Raw genomic sequence first — 21,190 nt, 5'->3', positions numbered from 1 at the left:
ATCGCTCGACAACGCTTTGCCACATATCTTAAGCTTGCGGATACCATAGTGCTTTTTGAAGATATGTACCCAGTGCAGTGAAAATTTAAATGAATCTGGGACGTTGCAACTTTCAGCAAATGTTTGAGCTTTGACTATGAGCATGGTCGAAGAAACTGTTTTGTTCAGGCATCGTTGGTTAAGAAACCAAAGAAACAAAACATCCTCCAAATTTTTATACGCACCTGTGGAAACGTATTTGAAAGTCTTACCAAGACGACACGAGGTGTTGGATGCCGCACAAAGTATCGAGTCAGCATTCTTTTGAATTTTTCTGACGGTTGTTGGATGGATGTTGTACTTCTTCGCGATGTCTGCTTTCTTCGCAGTCTTGTCCTCAAGATTCCGAAGGATTTTGGCTTCTTCCTTAAGGCTGAGCGAGTTTCGTTTTTTTTCTCAATAGCCACTATTTTTGGAGACATCTGTAAATTGTTTAAAAAAAGCCATCTGTTTTGAAAACCGTACAATTTGAAGCACTTAGGATAGTACAATCCTTGCTCTGCACAGTGCTTAGCTATTAATGGTGACTCTTTTTAAAGTAAGTTATAACGAAGGTTCTTGATGGTGTTTACGATATTTCCGCGGAAAAATTGGTAAACGTACCGTGAAAGCACCAATGGCCGCGCAGTACCAATGGCCGTGCACTTTCAACTTTAATCATTATTTTCTCCGGAATTCAACAACGAAAATTTCTATGTTTGGCATTTTCTGATACCTACGCTAAGTATCTTTCACTTGCCATACTAGAAATAAATTTATTCTGCCTTTTGAGGCCAGGAAAAAATAAAAACAAACATCGTTTTTGCCGGATGCCATTTTGTCTATTGTCCTTAGCAAGTGAGCTATGCGGGTTCATTTTTGTAATTCAGTTTTTTGTGTTGAATTAGAGCACCTTGGCAAAAATTTTCGAACGTAAATTATTTGTGGCTGTATAATGAGTGATTTGTGAAAAAAAAAGTGAATAGTTTGAAGGTTCTGTTGCGGAAAAAATGACAATTTTGTTGTGCACGGCCATTGGTACACTTGATTTTTTAATGTTTCTATCCCCGCGCACGGAAAGCCTTCTAGTATTTATCAGCAGTTAAACGTAGAGAAGTTTCTTCGGAAGTTCACAAAGGTTGCATAAGATTCACAGGTAAGCTTTCCAATCAATGTTTTCCATCATATAACCGGCTGAAAAAACACTATTTTTAAAAACAATATCAGAAGAAACGATTATCTAATGAAAATGTCTACAAAGTGTTGGAAATTTGAGGTTAGATAGCAATTCGGATCTATTTAGTTTTAGTTGGTCAATTTTTCCGTGGATTTTCAGACAGCACGCCGAATGTGTGATGATTTATCGGAATCGGGACCGCAAACATTGTTCCAAAACATCTTCCGGCAAAATAATGCTCTGTAAAAATGGCGTCTCATACTAATTCAGCACCAGACTAGTTTCACAAACAATGGAGACAAATTGGTGTTTGATGTGTGAATCATAAAATGAAGAATATTCACAATGAGCCTGAGAGCCATGTAAACAACATTTTAAACTGTGTGGATACCTTATTTACTGTTTAAACCCTAATTAAAACGTGCGCGGCCATTGGTACACTTGTGAGCGGCGATTGGTACAAACAACATATGCGTGCGCGGCCATTGGTACACCGACACTTGTTACAAAATCCCGTTTTTTGTGGCGTTGCAATGAAAAATTTCTCCCTTTTAAATTTTTCCCATAAAGTACGTAAGTTTTACTACATGTCAGTGCTTTTCTTTCCAGAATCGCACAAAACATAATTTTTCTACGGCACAAAGAACATCCATCATAGCTTAAATGCGCGGCCATTGGTGCTTTCACGGTATGTATTAGGAAACAGAGGTTGTTGAATATTGACACCTTATCATGAAGCATTTCTGTAATGTTGGCAGCAGTTAGCTGTCAACACGTGATGATAGGTTCAAGATGTATTAAGTTTAAAGTGATCTAACTTAGGTGATCAACAAATTCAGCTGTTTTGCAATTGCATATCAATCCTACAGCTACGCACCAACGGTTTTTCAAATGGCATGTACACAATCCATTGTATGAAGGGTGTTTGTAAACAATCACTTAGGGTTGAGTTTTTGAACAGGTCCTCCATTTTGCTATTTACAAGACCTTTCATTTGACGCCTCAAGAACTCAAATCGGTCAAGCGGTCATCGAGAAACGTGTGTGACATTATTTTGTAACATACACACACATACACATATACATACACACATACAGACATGTTCCGATCTCGACGAACTGAGTCGAATGGTATATGACACTTGGCCCTCCGGGCCTCGGATCGAAAATTGGTTTTTCAAGCGACATTTATACCCTTCTTTGTAAGAAGGGTAAAAAATAAAGAAAAGGAGTCAATGTCACCCCTTATCACGGTATTGACATAAAATATCCAAATAACAAGTAAACGGACAGTTATCAAATCAAAATTGAAATTATTTTCAAGAATTTTTTTTCCCGATTTTGTCAGGTACCCTGTTTTGTCAGCCCTAAACTCAAGATGGGGCTGACAAAATCGGAACAATAGGGGAGAGTGAGGATACTTGATCCCCTTTTCTTATTTTCACCATATCTTTTTGGAAAAATTTATCAACTCGCCATCTTTGACATTTTTTCACAGCTTGAAACTTCAAGTTTCTATGCTCCAAAAATTAGAACGATACTTGAACCCGTTGATGAACTAGAAGCATTTTCGTGGGAGTAAAAAAATTGCGATTTTTCTGAAGTTAGGGGAGACTTGATCCCCTATTGAAGGAGACTTGATCTTTTATTCAGGAAGTCCTAATCCTTGTATAAAAATCAAACAAAACCCCAAGATAGAATGTTAATTGACTATTTTGGTCATGTTTGTTCTCATTTCACAATCTATAGCAGACATAAGAGGAAAATTCAATAACTTTGTCTCAACGAAAATAACATTGCATACTTAAAGGCGCTATTTTTTATAATTAAGAAAAAATTAATTATTTTTGCTCTTTTCTTCAGACAATTGTTTGATAAATATTAGTTTTTGGATAAATATTAGTAATTTCGTAATCAGCAATCATAACGATCAATTCAGAAGAAAAATATGCCGTTTGGAAGGGGATCAGTTGTACCCAACTCTAGGGGATCATTTGTACCCATAATCATTATTTTAGAAAACTTTTTCTGAAAAAAGTTGGGAGTTTTCCATTGCTTTGAAAATATGGCTTTATGAAGTTCATTTTACGCTCGAACGATTGATACATTGGAACAAATATTTTTTTCATAATTTTCCCATGTAAGGAACATTTTAAAGTGATGAAAAAAGATCTTCAGGTTACATTTAGTGAAATTTTTCAAACAAAGTTCAATTACTCAAACAATTATTTTGTTAAAAAAATTTAAACTACAAGCATTGTTATTTTGCTCATTTTAGAACATTTTTCTAGAACATTTGATCTTTGTAAGACATTGCAGTTTCGAGATATAGCTAAGGAATCAAGTATCCCCAGGGATCAAGTATCCTCATTCTCCCCTACTGTATAAGATTTCAGCTTTGGGTCATAAAATTATAAAAGACATAGATTTTTATAAAACTTCAGCATTGTCGTATGAAAGTTATCGATTCCTAATATTTTCAATGAAATTATACTGGAATATTGCCAGAAAAACATAAATTTCGCCCAAAACATAAAAAGGCGCATTTAACCCGCACGGCATTTTGAACAACGCTTATAATAAAATCGTTTTCTCGAAAACTGAAAGAGATTTCAACATCGAAATTACTCCAATTTATAGTTAGAAAATAAATGACTGCTCTTATGTATATTGTTTTTGTACACATATTCGACGTTATATTTCATTAAATAAGTATTCTGTTTAATAAGCGCTAATAGCCTGGTTCTCCCCTAAGTAGTTTTTATGCTCTTAATATACAATTCTGACTGTCATAAATGGCTTCATAAAAATTGGAAAAAAAATGCTCCAGCACTCTGCAGACTGCGAGCTTTGAAATTTGTAATGAAAATTTGATTCGGATTTCAAATAATCAATAATCATTTTTGAATAAATTTATCTTATCAGCAGTATGATTATACTGTTTTTTCATCTTAATCTAACGTGTTTAATCAGATTGAAAGTACATTTCAAAATCCGTAATTCAGCCAAGCTTATCCTAACAGTTCTACGAAATCGTGGTGAAATTCAAACCCATCGACTCAAGAGCTGAAACGCTCAGAAACATTTCGTTAGGAAACATTATCAGCTTGCTTGCTAAATAGAAATCATTTTTTTTCTCCTTAGTCTTAAACCGGCGAGGTTCTATTCAATTAATCAAATCCTCTCGGACATAAGGCAGGCGGTATTTCATTCTGCAGTAGGTAGTTAATTCTCAGTGCCGCAATCATATCGATAAGCCTTTGGTTGATCTTCAGCAGCAGTCCAGAAGCTATCCTGTCACCGCGTTTATTTTCACTGGGCGGGTGACCCCAACGAGTGGCTGTTCATTTCTCAATCCGAGAGCAAAAGCGTTGAATTTCATGGCGTTGATCTTGCCAACAAGGTAGGAATCTAGAGGGTGGTGTACTTACTGGCTTCGGTATCATCAGGGGGCAAATTTCTTAAGATTTGCGCCCGGCGTGCGAGTTAAACGCAGAGCATCGTCAAGAAGGACCATTCAGGCTTGTAGGAGGTGTGTTGTGAAAGAAGAGTCAACAGGGTCAAGAAATATCGGCCCCACGCCATGGAGCAATGCAATAATCTGGTCCTCTCGAAAGTTATGTAAATTCTTCTTCTCCGGTAGATTGGCCAATTCTGATGGAGAGTATTTCGACACCTTGGCTCTAAGGCCGTAGAACACTTCCAGTACAAGATAGCGCGTCGCGGCCATATCACTTGGGAGGTGATTCTTGATGCTTGTCGAAATGATTTGTCCTCTACTGCATATGAAGAAAGGTTGTAACTTGTTGGCTGAACATTCACGTCATGATAAACGATGATTTCGATGTTTGTACGAGAGGTCACGCGTTCTTAAGAATGTTTATTAGAGGTTGTTGAAGTGAAGATTTGAGAAGAAACAGGTAATATTATATCTGATTTGTTAACTTTGACAACCGATCAAAACGTTAATTGATAACCATTATGGCTTGTGATCAGTTCTTTCAAGGAATGCTTCAAAAGACGGCGTTTCATCATAGGTACTTATAAATATAACCCAAAAACTTAATTTTGATAAAGAATGATAAACGGTAATGCATTATTTAAAAAACAACTAAATGTCAAGCTCCACCCAATTATCATCGATTACCTCATAGTGGCAAGATACCTGACCGAGTTTACCCAGCACCCAGTTGGACGCTGATGTGAAATTGATTTGCACGAAATGTCGCAATTTTTCAGCAAACAGCTCCTGGCCCATTCAGGGGGCGGATGCAAATTGCACAATCTGTCGCCGTGCCATTGCCGTCGCCGGTAGACTATTTTTAACTTATTGCAAAATTTCGGATGCAAACTTGTTCTTTCAGTTTTCGGAGGAATTGTCTTGCAGGCGATCTTGCTCCCTACCAACTTAACAAGCCAAGCGACTTCACCCATCACAGGGAACCCCTCGATCTCAATGAACGTAACGCAGCGCGCAACCACGGACGGACATTGCTGCCAACTGGAGCTGCTGGTGTTGTTGTTGTTGTTGTGTTGATCCAGATTCAAAAGAAAGGATCACTTATTTGAATATTGCGCAATTATAGCGCGAAAAAAACCTGATCCGTTTCCACGATCGCGGGTCCTCCGTTTCTTCCCAAAAATAAAACATTTTCCTGAATTCTTTATTTTTGGCACGATTGGTGAAACTGGTATTGAAATTGATGGTTGAAGTAATACATTCTTGAAAATGCAATAAACAACACACAAACAGCTAAAAAGAATATAACCGTGAAGATCTTCCTTCAATTCCTCTGTTTTTATAGATAGCTAAAATTCATGTAAGGAATTGAAATTTTTTAAACAAAATGAGACCCAACTTGCGTAATTTTTACAAGAATTAAAATGAAGGCATCCTATGTTTCTCAAATTGAAGATATGGCTCACTTCAACATCAATGTATCTATATTTCTCAAATCATTCACAAAAAATCATCGTTGAACTCGAAAATATTGAACTATTTAAACAAAACCTATCTAAAGTGATTTTATCCAGGGTTTTGAAGGCTGTTTTAGCCATCGCATACTTCTGAAAATGAAGATTTGGTTGTTTTAACCCTCAGTTCCCCAATATTTTTCAAATTATTAACCAAAAAAGATCATTGGACTTAAAATGTTGAACCACGTTGAAACGTACCTGTTGCTTACATCAGAGATGTACACCCAAAGAAGAGGTTGCAAAATGACAATGCCGAACATTGCTGACCTATGCCTAAAATGAGATAAAACGTGCGATACCCGAAAAAAAAGACATGATTGACTTTGCTAATATTGACATAGATATTCGGACTCTCGAGCAAAATACTGCATTACTAAATTTAATTGTTTTCATCTTTCTTTGTCTCGTGATGTCATTCGGTGCAAAGCTTCTTAACGCCAAGAATACGAAAAAACTGTGCCAGATATGTGCGAATATCTGCATGCCATGATCTGTGTAGATCCTAATCTGTGGGTGTGCGGAATATGATCAATATTCTTGAATTGTGACTTTATTTTTCAGTGCAATGCATTACAGGTGTTACTATTTACGTAGCACGAGCACGAGTCCTCGATACAGATGAAACGAGTAGTTTTCTTCAAGTATACTCGACTAAACATTATCTCCGAGGTGCCTACTTAAGCTGTTGAGATTATTCGAATTAAACTCGGTGGCATTTGAAGATGTAGTAGAAAAAAATCAAAAATCACTTTTGTTATTATCTTAAATATCCAACAGAATATTCAACGGAATATCAGTTTAGTTGAACTGTAAAAAGTAAGTGTTCATGTGTTTTTAACTGCATGTTGATATCGTTTACAGTGAGCAGGGATGACGTCAAGTTAATAAATCATTAGGTTTTAGGATTAGGTTAGGATTATTCGATCTTGAATCAATTTTTGGATGATCGATCATTTCTACTCACATTTTCCATTTTTTTAATCAATTAAAGTCTGCTTCATTTAATATTGGAACACAAACAATTGCGTGTAGTTCAGTCATTTATTAACGAATTCATAATTTGTTTTTCATACAAATGTAGCATTTTCTTAACTCTTTCATAAAAAAAATTAAAAAAATTATTCATTGCTGTTTCGAAGAAATTCTCGTACTTTTCCCGTAATACGGCACATAAGGCGGCGCACACCCTTTTCGTCCACCGTTTTGGCGATTTGATTCCACCAGTTCTTCATTTGAGTCATGTTCCTAACAAGTTTTCCCTTTGCCTTAAGCCTCCGCTTCGTGATTGCCCAGTATTTCTCTATCGGCCGGAACTGGGAGCAGTTTGGGGGGTTGAGGTCCTTCGGTATTACGCTGACCCCGTTCGTTGCGTACCATTCCATAACCGTTTTGCTGTAATGGCAGCTTGCGAGGTCCGGCCAAAACATTACTGGACGGTCGTGGGCACGAATAAACGGCAGAATCCGTTTCTGTAGGCACTCTTTTTTGTAGACTTCTGATGTCATTGTCTTGTCAGTGAGAAAGACTTTGGTTTTCTGTCCACAACTGCATATCCCCTGCCAAATCATGTACTTGCGGGCGAATTTATCCGCAAACACGAGCTTAAATTTTGCAGGTACATCCCCCCGAGCCGTCGCCAAATAAAATTTTTGACCTGGGATTTGCCCAAAGTCCGCCTTCACGTAGGTCTCATCGTCCATCAGAATACATCCGTCGAACTTGGTCAGCACTTGGTCGTACAGCTTTCGAGCACGGATTCTGGCCACATTGTTCTGCTTCAGCGTCCGATTTGGCTGTTTGCTGGCTCGGAATGACCTTATTCCTTCCCGGAGACGAATTCGTCGCACCGTACTGTAAGCGGCCTGGAACTTATTGGCCAAATCGCGGTCTGAAAGATTGGGATTCCTCTTGACGGCCTTGATGACTTTCCCACGCAGTTTCCGGTCGACAGTTCCACTCCGACGCTTCGAATGCGGCTTCCGAGCCGTCGTCAATGTTTCCTTGTACTGCTTGATAACACGCCATACGGTATTTCTGGGCATTTTAAGCTGTTTAGCTAGCTTCGATGCCGACAACAATGGATTTTTAAGAAAACTGTGCACAATTTGATCTCTCCGTTCGGCTTCCATGGCGGTTGTTTACAAAATGCTATCGTTTGGTATTATGACATAAATACATGGTGAAAGGTAATGAATAGGAGCGCCACAATGAGCAAAAGAATTTGTTCCAATATTAAATGAAGCAGACTTTATTTACCCTGGAAAATTCAATACAAAACAGTGCCATATGTTTGCATCTAACCGATATCGGTACTCAAAATTCGATTAGTAAATAGAGTAAATAGAAGACAAATTTCGCTACCAAACGCCATCTTGAAATCAAAGATGGCGATTTTCGTTGAACCTTAAAATGCTGTAAATAACTAAAAACCGCATGAAACCCCCACAATATGGGTATTGGCTAGAGGGCTAAGCTAGAAGAAGTCAAATTTCTCTATCAGACTTCCACTGAACTTTAAAATACTGTTAATCACTGACAATCGCATGAACACAATATGGGCATTGGGTGAAAGGGCCAAACGAATAGAAGTCAAATTTTGCTGTCAGACGCCATCTTGAAGTCCAGATGGCGGCTTCCGCTGAACATTAAAATAATTTTAATTACTGAAATCTGAAGGAATAACTAGAAGAAGTCGAATTTCGCTATCTAAAGCCATCACTAATTCAAGATGGCGGCTTTCGCTTTTCTTTTCAAAGCTAAAAATTACTGAAAATCTAATGGAACATCCACAATACGGGGTATAAGGTGAAAAGGCTGAACGAGTAGAATTCAAATTTCGCTATCTGAGGCCATTTTGACGCTTTCTAACGCTATCTTGCAATCCAAGATGGCGGCTTTAGCTGAACTTAAAAATGCTGTAAATAATTGAAGATAGCATGAAACTTTCAAAATATGGGTATTGGGTAAAAGGACTAAACGAGTAATTTCTCTTTTCGCTTTTCTCTTAAATGCTGTAAGTGACTGAAAATCGCATATAACAACACAGAAAAAATTATTTCCTGTATAATTACGCAAATGTACTGTAACAAAAAGGAGCAGGACATTTACCATAATTTTACAGGTAAAAAAACAAGTTACGTGACATTTACATTTTAGTGTACAACTTTTTCGCTGTATCTAATCATAAATGAATCTTCGTTAACTTTTAAGGAAAACAGTTTAAAATTACAGGTTTTGTTAATTGTAGGTTGATTTATTTTATAGGTTGCAGTTTCAGTGACACGTAATAGTCAAAAAAATTTTCTGTGAACCACACCATTTTTTTTGGCTTGTGATATAGCTCAGTTGGCTAGTCTGTTATCTCCTGAGCCGATGTCCGCGAGTTCGACCCCAAGAGTAAAGATCGAACACAGTAGTACCGGATAAGTTTTTCAATAACGATCCGCCAACTGTAACGTTGATAAAGTAGCGAACGTAAAGATTGTAAAACGACTATAATCGAAACAAAAAAAATAAACAGACCATTCATTCAAACAGTCTGTCCTCATTTACTGTACTTATGAATAACAACTCAGAAATGAGGAACTCATTCTAAGCGTGTAATTGGTTGGCTTGCGAAAGAAACGTCAAATTTTAGCTTTTTATGCGGTCATCATTAAACCATCATAAAACTAGTTAGCCATTTATCTGACCATAAAAAAGCTATTATCTAAGCATTGAATAGGAAGAAAAAAAACTTGTGCTCTCTTGCATCCTTTCAGTATGTATGAATATGGTGTCGAATATCGTGTAAATTGTATACTCATATCGCTTTAGCCAGAAGTTGAAAATATGTATGGGAGAGTGGGGAATCATGGGCCACTTTTTTTCATTGTTTCATAACTTCTTCATTATAAAAGATAAAATGAAAATAAAAAATGGTATGGTTTTCTACATTTTCAAGGTAGCATAAGGTATTTTTTTATAATTTTTAATATGTAATTTTCCCCAAATACTGACTGTTTGAAAAAAAGCAAATTTTTTTGGATTTCAAAAAATGGTGGGGTATGTTCGGCCACCAAATTCAAATTGATCAAGTAACATGGATAGTTTATGAGTTGACCCAAAACTGTGATTTCCTAATTCATTTCGTTATATTAAAGCAATTTCAGATGATGAAATAAAAAAGAGTGCTGTGTATGATCGCATAGATTCCATAACCTGGCCCGCGAACGTTTTGGACAAAATATTTTTCATAACTCTTCATTTGGCATAAGAAAACTTTACAGATAGGAAAAACGTATTTTAAATTCTGAATGTGTATAAAAACATAAAAATATAGGTGGTTCAAGATGTGTGGCCCACGATTCCCCACAAGCTATGATTTGCAAGTAAGTTACGTTTGTGTGACTTATTGATGTTTCATCAAAAATTCCTTTTCCACGTGAAAGATCATGACAAAACTAAGATCATAAGCGTATGAACATATTTTTGTTATGCACTTTAGGTTCCCCATCGATGAAATTAGCGGGTGTTTTTTTAATTATGTAAGTAAATTTTTCTAACTTTTTTTAGCTCGATAAATAAAAGAAGCATATGATGCGTATTTCAGTCAACAACATATAGAAATACATGCTCACGCAAAGCGACGATGATGACAGTTGGTTTGAGATTTTTATCTCAACACCCATCTGAGATATTAAAAGTGGCCCACGTTTCCCTATGGCCCACGATACCCCACTCTCCCCTATGTATATTGCCTCCACTTTGGTAGGTAAATGCTGTTTTTTAGAGTTTCATACGATCATTCTATAATATATATGAAACGTATAAGAAAGTTGTTGAGAAATATGCCTACAAAAATGTATGCTGGGATCATATTTTCTTTACGTTTCGGCCTACTGAACTATTTCAGCCATCCTTTTTTTTAAACGAACTCGAAGAGATTCCTTTTTATCAACTCTAAGCGTACATCTTTCAAGGATTTGATGGCTAGCATCTTACAAATGCTTAAACCACCAACTCACAGAAAGTGTACTACGTATGCCGTGACCGGGATCGATCTCATGCCCACTGGCTTAGAAGACTTGAAGGCTATAATCTACGCCACGGGCTGCGGCTTTTAAATCTTAAAAATTGAATCTTCAGAAAAGAAGCACGTGGCGATACCATTCTCTTCTAAAGATGTCTGAAATTGTTCAGTAGGTCGAAACGTAAAGAAATCTGCGTGACTTAAAATTAAAATTTTATTATTTGCAGCAGTTGGTGATCATTATTGAAATAAAAATTTAAAAAACAAATATTACCGTTATTCTTCTCAACATTATCATATCGTTTAGAAAACATTATTAAACTTTTATAATTTGATAAAAAAAAACAGACGGATTCCAATTGTAAATTACCGAACGGTCGGTAAAATCTGAAAAAAGGTTAAATTATTTAAAGGGTGATACGGTCAAAATTTGGTCAATATCAACTTGACGTATTTCTTTCAATTTTGCATTAAAAAAAACCTGAACACCCCTCATTTTGAAGGTGTGTGTGTGTGTGTGTGTGTGTGTGTGTGTGTGTGTGTGTGTGTGTGTGTGTGTGTGTGTGTGTGTGTGTGTGTGTGTGTGTGTGTGTGTGTGTGTGTGTGTGTGTGTGTGTGTGTGTGTGTGTGTGTGTGTGTGTGTGTGTGTGTGTGTGTGTGTGTGTGTGTGTGTGTGTGTCATAAAAAAATAACCTAACTGATTAACAAACTACGAATTTTTGAAAATTCTGTTGAAATACCGATTTCAGATGCGATCCGATGGTTGAAAATCCCCACTGTAATTATTGGTGTTAACTACAGGGGTTTACCAGAGTTCTATTCCTTTGCTCCGGGAGAAATGCCAGCAATTTATAAATAAGTCTGGTCCCAAAAAAAATTAAGAACTAAAACCTCGCAATAGTTTTCAAAATAATCATCCAGAAGATCATTTAAAGGCTTACGGAAAAATATCAATCTACTTTCTGAAGCTTGTTGCCTAATTAGCTATTTCGCAGTTTCGTTAGTACGAATTATAAAGAAATCGCGCACAAGAATATCAATTTGAATGTCTATTTTTTATCAAATTTAACAAAAAAAAAAAGCTAAGAAAAGTCATCACACCCTCCCAGGGTTCCGCGGAACTGTCCTTTATCTGATTCATGGTAGCAAGTTATTTGGTCAAAAGTAATTCCACCGGTGAACCACAACAAGCAGCAGCGGGTGTATTTATTACCGCATCCAGTTCTGATTTCATTTCACTCCGTTCAAAAATATACAGACCCAAGTGATTCGATCGGGTGTGACTTGACTTGACTCGGCTGGAGAGAAAGAAAGGTGAACGCACAAATCCATTAAATTGAAATTTCAACACTTCTTTATCGACCTGCCGCGATCACCCGCTCGCGACTGATGTTTGCATTCCGTGAAGCCTGTGAGCATGCAATTCCTGCTTGCAAGGCGAAACAATTTGGGACAAACCCCAGGAGGGAATGACATTCCCTTACACATGTACAATACTGTGAATGACATCGCTGTTCGGACAAATGTCTGGGGCCACAGATTTACCCACGCATCTAGATCTACTTGATGTAACTGTCTCTTTTCTGAAAATAGACTTTCTTAAATCTTTCGAAATCCTTGATCGTATGTAGTTATAACACTTTACTTGAATTTAAAAACGATCAAATCTTGGTTTTGGTTTACGGAACAGTGATTAAAAGTTCATCTAATGTTCAACATCAAACATTGAAAACATAATCAAAAATACACACCCATAAACGAAAATTAATGTTTGAATTAATCAATTCTGATAAGAACATCATTGAGCAAATGTATAGGAAAACACGACTCCAAAAGTACTTAGCTATCCAAAAGTGCTGATCGCGTGCCAAACGAAATTTATTCTCCTTCGAGCGCCTCTCGTGTTTTCTTTTTTTTTTTTCGTTTGAAACTTTGTACACGAGAACCCAAGGGCGTTGGAAATGAAATATGGCACTCGAATCAACTTGACGATGACCACAAGACGGAATTCCTAAGTGGCCTCAAAGACATTGGGCTGGCAGTCAGGCAGGCCCATTGCGTGTCTCCAGGTGATACGGCGAGAAAGCTCACTGACCAGCAAACAGCCGATGTAAATGTCAAATTATGACAGTGCCCTAGGGCTTCGACATGGTTCCCAACCGGGGCGCGTTCCTCTGTAGATATCTCGGAGGTAGTCGACGGAGTATCAAGTTCAATTAACAGTCGAACGAATCCAAAAACCGAAAAGTGGTTGAGCATTTAGGGCACATTTGGAGTTTGTAAAACACGGTTGCCAAGAAAGATCGGGGAAAGAAATCGATAAACGGCTCCCTACTGGAATCGGCAGCAGCCACAACACCCTCAGAAGAAGAAATATCGCAACCATTTCGTCATACGAAAAATTGCCGTAACTCCACGTTGTTTGGGTACAAGAAACCACTCCTAGGTCGCAGGAGGGCGTAAGAAGATACTCGTGAAACTTACTACTGCGGATCCCATAGGCACTTACCAACTACCGACTAGAAAATAGGGGAAAACTGTACAAGACGCACCACTTAAGCATAATCGCTATTTACAGCGATACCCATCACCTATGAACCAAATCGAAAGTTCACGGCGATTCAGGGATCACATTTACATCTTATCAAAAAGAAATTATGTGTAAAAACACGATTTTAGTTATATTTTTGTGAAAATCTTAAACAGCCAGAAAACAAGCCGCGGGGTAGAACGCCAAAACTAGTGGACAGAACGCGCCATTCCGAAAGGGTGGTGAGAAATGGAACAATGATTATACGGAATATAGTAATTGAAACATCAAATTTTTTATTACATGTACATCGTATTTTTGTAAACTAACCATACTTTGGCAAAAAATAATTTATTATTGCTTAATTTAACGAAAATTTTGCTTTTCAAAATTCACTTTTTTATATCCTTATAGGTAAAACGCCTTCAGGTAGGCAACGAAATTCAATTTCTTGACTGATATCGCGGAAAACATGGCGGCAAATAATTTTTTCGAGTCAAATATTGGTGCACCTTTTTAACTCAACCAAGGACGAAATTTGTTATAATTATGTATTCTTATCGTAATTTGGGAGTCAGCAAATAAAAAGAAAGACATTTTGTTTTGACATTTTTTTTTCTCAAAAGTTAACAGCATTCCAAATTTGAGCCCAAAACACGTGGTTTTGCGGGCATTCTGCCCCAATTTTGATATGATTAACTTTAGTTAAAATTTGTGGGAAGTTAGTAAAATATAATAAAATAATAATAGTCATTCGAAAGTGCATACTAGTGTTAAAACAAAAAGTTGCAGTTTGATGAGATAGCGCTGACTGGTTTACCATAAAACCTTGTATGTTAACCGAGAAAATAACAAGTTTTAGGCAGAATCCACTAATCCTTCTGTTTCTAATAATTAAAGTCGTTTGTGTGAACTCTTTATCTAAAAAATGATGAAAAAGCTCGTTTGCTACAATACAAATGTAGAAAAACACCATTCGGAGCCAGAGGTTAGTGTATTTTTGAGAAAGAATGGCATGGGCCATTTTACCTCACTGGTGAGTCTTGTACAGTTCTCCCCTACGTGTAAGAAAAGTTCACAACCGAACCGAGTGAAAAAGTTACGCCCGAAGAGGCTGCTGCGCGTAAACGCATTCTTAATTTGACATTTTGATGGTGCAGCAAAATTTGTGGTTATTGCCAGTGTGAGCCACTTCTTCCAGTGCATTGTAGGTATTTCCAACGGCGCGGTTAGTCCAGTTGTTTGTGGTGTCATCTTGGTGCTACTTGACGAATAATTGCTATTCTGGTAATTGGAAAAAATTGAAAATAAAAAAGGATTTTATCTCAAATGTTTTCTTTTCTGAATTTAATTCAATCCTCTATGTGTTTTGAATTAATTCTATAAAGTTCGAATTGAATATTTTCTCTTTCTCGATAATTCACATTTCAAATTGTTATAAAATGCTACTTAAAATTTAAGATATCACAGAGGAATATTTCATTCAACTATGAAATTGGCAATTTGTATGTATGTATGTATGTATGTATCCACCTTGATTCAACTATGAAATTGGCAATTTAAACAATTATGATTATTATGCTGAACAATTTTAAATTACGGTAATGTTCTGGTCGGATTTTTTTTATTCGGAATTATTTCTTTTCAAATCTGGTGCTTTATTTATTAAATTTTATATTTGTTCACTGGTTCTGGTTTTAAATTCAAATTCTCGCTTCAAATTCTGGTTTTACTCGTAATTTTAATTCGCATTTGTTTTCTGGTTTAAAAAAAAATAATTACTTAAAATTTCTAGTTCACAATGAGATTTATCTTTTGAATAATTTATTAACAACTTTCCGGAAATAAATTGATAAGAATCTTTGATTCTTATTTTTTGTTTTAGTTTGTGTGATGGTCATGTGTATGAAAAAATGTAATTAGAAATTTCTTTACTCATTGCGCAGTTTTGGCATTATTATCATTTCGAGCTAAATTCGAACACGTTCGAACAACAAATATTTTGAATAAGTTTTTTATTATAATTGCTATGACTTAAAACTGATTTTAAAATACTGATATTTATTGTTTTATATCGTGTTTTTTTACCAATTCTAAAATTTATTTCTTGTTGTGAATTGTACACAGCAAGAAAAAATCGTGTAATTTTAGATCCAAAACGATACACAAAAACGGAACATCGTTTTCGATATGAAATTACGTTGAGGAGTGTAAATTTAGATCAAAACAGATGCACGCTATCGAAGGGCTTCACGGTCGTGTAAAAATACATATCGGTGTTATTTTTAACGATGTATTATTGTTTATGTCTGCTATATTTATTAAATGTTCAGATTATGTCTTACGAAAAACATAAATCGCTTTGCAGCTGTTTAGTTGAACATATATTTTAAAATTAAAAAAATATTTTAAACAAAAAACACAGGTCACTAACGGACAGACCAAATTTGGAAATGCGATTATGTCCTATCCGGAATGTTCCTACTGCGGTCAACGTCTTCTATTTTCGATTTCCTTCAAGACAAGACCGTTAGTCGATCCCGTCGATCCAGACCACTGCAAGAATCTGCCGTTTCTATAATGAAAAGATATTTGTTTATTATCTATATTTTTAATTCATGTCTAATATCTACCAGTTAAGAGGATTCACCACGATGTTGGAGTTCCGTCTCCGTCTCCCCTGGTGTTAATGCGATTGGAACTGCTTTCTACCGTTGATTTCCAAGAACCGCTCGTGCTGGTTAAGCGAAAGCAAAGCTTAAGCTTTTCAGATCATCTAATATCAATGTTTGTAACAGAATTTTCAGCCACTCAAATAAACACAATCTCTATTCAAAGTTAATTACCTAGCGAAAATAGAAAAAACAATCGATCCATCCGATTTTACATTATTTTCTATGTAATTTGAGCTTAAAATTACATTCTTTTCGAATTATACTTGTAAAAAAATAGATCCCTCGTGATTTAGATCCCGTTTACTTTTAGAAATTTTTTGCTGTGTAGTCCAGAAACATTAATTAATCTGAAACAAATGAAATTAATATTAATCATTTGTTAAGAATAGTAACCAATTTGTTTAACAAAGATGGTATGAATAAAATGAAAAATTGTTTTTGCTCCTTAAAGGGAACAATATTCACAATATTTTAAAACGATGTTCTAGATATCAAGGATCAATTTCTGATAGTATAAATAAAAAGTAATTTGGTGCAAAAAATTTAAGAGCTAGTTTAATCTATTTCGGAGTGTTTAAAAATTGTGCATTTTTATAATAAAAAAAAACGTTTAAATGTTACAAAGACATTTGAAATAAAGGTTTGGATTTCATTGAGTATAAATAATAGTAGGGGAGAGTGGGGTATCGTGGGCCATGGGGAAACGTGGGCCACTTTTAATATCTCAGATGTGTGTTGAGATAAAAATCTCAAACCAACTGTCATAGACGTCGCTTTGCGTGAGCATATATTTCTATACGTTGTTGACTTAAATACGCATCATAAGCTTCTTTTATTTATTAAGTTCAAAAAAGTTATAAAAATTTACTTACATAATAAAAAAAACACCCGCTAATTGCATCGATGGAGAACCTAAAATACATAACAAAAATACGCTTATGATCTTAGTTTTGTCATGATCTTTCACGTGGAAAAGGAATTTTTGATGAAACATAAATAAGTCACATAAACGCAACCAATTTGTAAATCATAGCTTGTGGGAAATCGTGGGCCACACATCTTGAACCGCCTATATTTTGAAGTTTTTATACACATTCAAAACTTAAAATTCGTTTTTCCTATCTGTAAAGTTTTTTTATGCCAAATGAAGAGTTATGAAAAATATTTTGTCCATCCTATATAAGAAATTGTGCCAAAACGTTCGTGAGCCAGGTTTTAGAATCTACTCGATCATACACAGCTCTATTCTTTATTTCATCATCTGAAATTGCTTTAAAATAACGAAATGAATCATGAAATCACAGTTTTGGGTCAATTCATAAACTTTGCATGTTATTTGATCATTTTGGATTTAGTGACCCACGATTCCCCATTATTTTTCAAAATCCAAAAAATATTGCTTTTTTTAAAACAGTCAGAATTTGGGGAAAATAACACGTTAAAAATTTCAAAAAATACCTTATGATACCTTGAAAATGTAGAAAACCATGCCATTTTTTATTTTCATTTTATCTTTCATAATAAAGGAGTTAAGGAACAACGAAAAAAAGTGGCCCATGATTCCTCACTCTCCCTGGGAATTGAATGTCCAGAAAAACCCGGATAAAACCGGGAAATCGGACAACATTGATTAAGAAAGATACGCTATTTCGTTAATATCATTTTCAGTTTATGAGCAGATAAAAATGACGAATTAAAAAAAGCAGGAAAGAATTCATCAAGCTCAATCAAAGGAAATCCAGGCTATAAACGTAGATTTCAAATCCATGAGTATGATGAGTCGCTCACCAAATCTACCACCCAACCCAGCAGCAGGAGGAACTGCCGTCTCGCCGATTCAGATTTCAGATTCAGATCTCAGATTCAGATTTCAGATTTCAAATTTCAGATTTCAGATTCAGATTTCAGATTCAGATTTCAGATTCAGATTTCAGATTCTGATTTCAGATTCAGATTTCAGATTCAGATTTGAGATTCAGATTTGAGATTCAGATTTGAGATTCAGATTTCAGATTCATGCGATCTGGTTGCACTGGCATAGACAAGTACGGTTTATTTTTTCTCCGAATTTCTTGCCAGTTATTGGATGCGTTACTTACGGTTTATGGATGCTAAGGACGGTCATACTGCTTATGGCTGCTACGAAACTTTCCGTGCGAGTGAAATCCGTGGACAAATTTGAGGTTTGAGTGCGTATTTTCCGGTATTTCCAATTTCGGAATTGGGCGATTCGTTTTTAGAATTGTTTACACGCGATCCCCAATAAAACAAATACCGGAAATTTGAGTGAGTGGTAGTGCAAGTGGGGTCGCTTAATCAATAGCGACATTCCTAAAACACACGAATACCGAGCACCCAGTGTGTAGTAGTGCGATTTACAGTGCTAGACACGAAAAGCTCCTACTCGATTCGAGCAGTTCGGGTGTGTGTCTGGGCTACTCGAAAGTTTTTCAATTCGAGTTAGATTATAGCAATTGTAGAAGGGGTGCCAAATAAGTGGAATATTTTGAAATTTGAATCTGAAACAAATTATAAGGAGTTGTAAAAAATTGCTAAATTGGTGTTAGGGGGAGTGATTTCTTTTTTGGTACACGAAATATTTGCTTACCAACGATAGTGGAAAAAGGCATTTGAAAAACGCGTGCCATGGATGGCGCGCCCCCCGGGGGTGGGGGATCTACAATATATGTAGATTCATCCCCCATTCCCCCCTATATGCGTTCGTCAAATTTTGACGGACGAAAAATTTTCTTGAAAGTTCAAAGACCGGGTGAAAACCCTACACCGCTCCCAAAAAATCCGTTTTGGTTTTCGTCATTTGTTGAAGCTAAGATTGGGAAACCACTTCGAAAGGAAATCGATATGGCTATCGATGGTAAAGGACTAAGCTATACACTTAGTACCTACAACACTAAACTTGCAGAAGAACTAAAAAAAATCAAAGAGCTGGATACAAATACCGCAATAGAGATCATTGACCACCCGGGACTTAACAAAACGCTTGGGATTGCCTATCTTCAAGAAGCAACTGACATATCGGAAGAAGAAATTTTGAAAGAGCTGAAAAGTCAGGGTGTGACTGCTGTCAGAAAGATAACGAAATATATCGAAAAGAAACAAGTAAATACGCCGATGATGGTCCTGACTTTTGGCAGTACCAAATTGCCAAAAGAAGTTTACTTTGGATGGATTAAGGTATCGATACGAACGTATTATGAGAGCCCGATGTTCTGCAAAAATTGTCTTAACTATCGCCACACAAAAAAACGTTGCGATCAGACAACGCGATGCACACGTTGCGCTGGAAATCATCCAAATACAGAAAATAGCTGTAAGGAAGTTTTTCGCTGCCCGCATTGTCCGGACGGCAAAAACGAGCACTCCGCGGCGGGGCGTAAATGCCCGTTATACCGCCATGAGGAAGCGGTCATTCGTTGCAAAACGGATGAGTCAATTTCCTGGGCAGAAGCTCGGAAAAGGGTTGGCCCGTTCAATGCCAAACCCACCTACGCATCGGTTACCGATGCTGACAGTGCTAATAAGGACAAGATTATTGAGAGTCTCTTAGAAAATGTGCAAAAAATGACTGCTACAATCGAACAATTAACCAAAGAAAACCGCAAAATGGCTCTAGACCACAAAATCTTCAAGGAAAAAGTTCAAAATTACTTCAGAGAAAACAATTTATCTACAACGCTTACCACACCCACAAGAGATCGAAGCCAATCAGCGAGCAGATCAGGAAATACGCCTACCACAAATCAACAGCAACAACTTCAACTACAGCAAAAACTTCAACACGATCAGCAACAAGAAGAAGAAAACTCGACCTTCCAAACACCGAAACCCTTTACAAGGCAATCTAGAAAAAACCAAGCTAATTCAACTGCACAAACCTCTTCAACGGCGAAACCTACGGATAAGAAGAATGGAAAACGAGGACCACAATCTCCCCTGGCAGAGAAAGCAGCTTATAAAAATCTCAAACAGAGCAAAAACCACGAAGACAGCGCTGAAGAAGTTCAACTCTCTTCCGATGAAGAAACAGAGGATGAGAATGCTACCACGGATAAAGGAAAGTTTTTTCGTAATTAATAGAAACGAAAACCTAACAAATGCCACCCCCAGTCCGACTACACCACTACTAAACATATTACCAACTGCTAAAAAAACACCAACCAACAACAACAGCCAAGAGGAGTTTCCACCCCACCCGAGGTTCGAGGGACTTGAGCATCAGTCCCTTGGTAATATGTGGAAGCGATCGGTAACCATCCAGGACGCTATCCTCATACCTGTTGAAGGTGATCCGACCTCCACTTCCTCGGTGGGGGCAACGTTGTCCCAAAGCCTTCGCCCCCCGACGACTGCCCGACAGGATCCTGGGACGCCAGATGTGCGTCGGGAGTGTGTCGTACGGGGGCACCCGGGACACTTGCGGGTAAGTTCCTCAATATCATATCAGCGAACAGTATCAAACGCAAATCAATTCCCCAGGTCATTCCCTACTCTGCTGCGTCCCATAACAATGAACCAACTGACTGTACGGCACATGCACACCACACCAAGATGGGATCCCGGTGAAGGTACGAGCAGAGGACCCGTTCCCAGAAACTCAACATCCACGCAAGTATCAATAACGGCCAGGCCACGACCCGCACGTTCACGGGGACAATTTCTTGTACTCCAATGGAACGTTCGCGGATTCTGGTGTAACGAACCGGAGCTAACTCGGATGATCTGGGGTAAGTTACCAATTTGTATAATGCTACAGGAGACAATGACAGACAACTACAGTGCTTT

Source organism: Uranotaenia lowii, chromosome 2 (assembly GCF_029784155.1).
Source record: "Uranotaenia lowii strain MFRU-FL chromosome 2, ASM2978415v1, whole genome shotgun sequence".
Lineage (NCBI taxonomy): Eukaryota > Metazoa > Arthropoda > Insecta > Diptera > Culicidae > Uranotaenia > Uranotaenia lowii.
The sequence above is the reverse complement of the archived record's forward strand: the minus strand, read 5'-3'. Positions refer to the sequence as shown.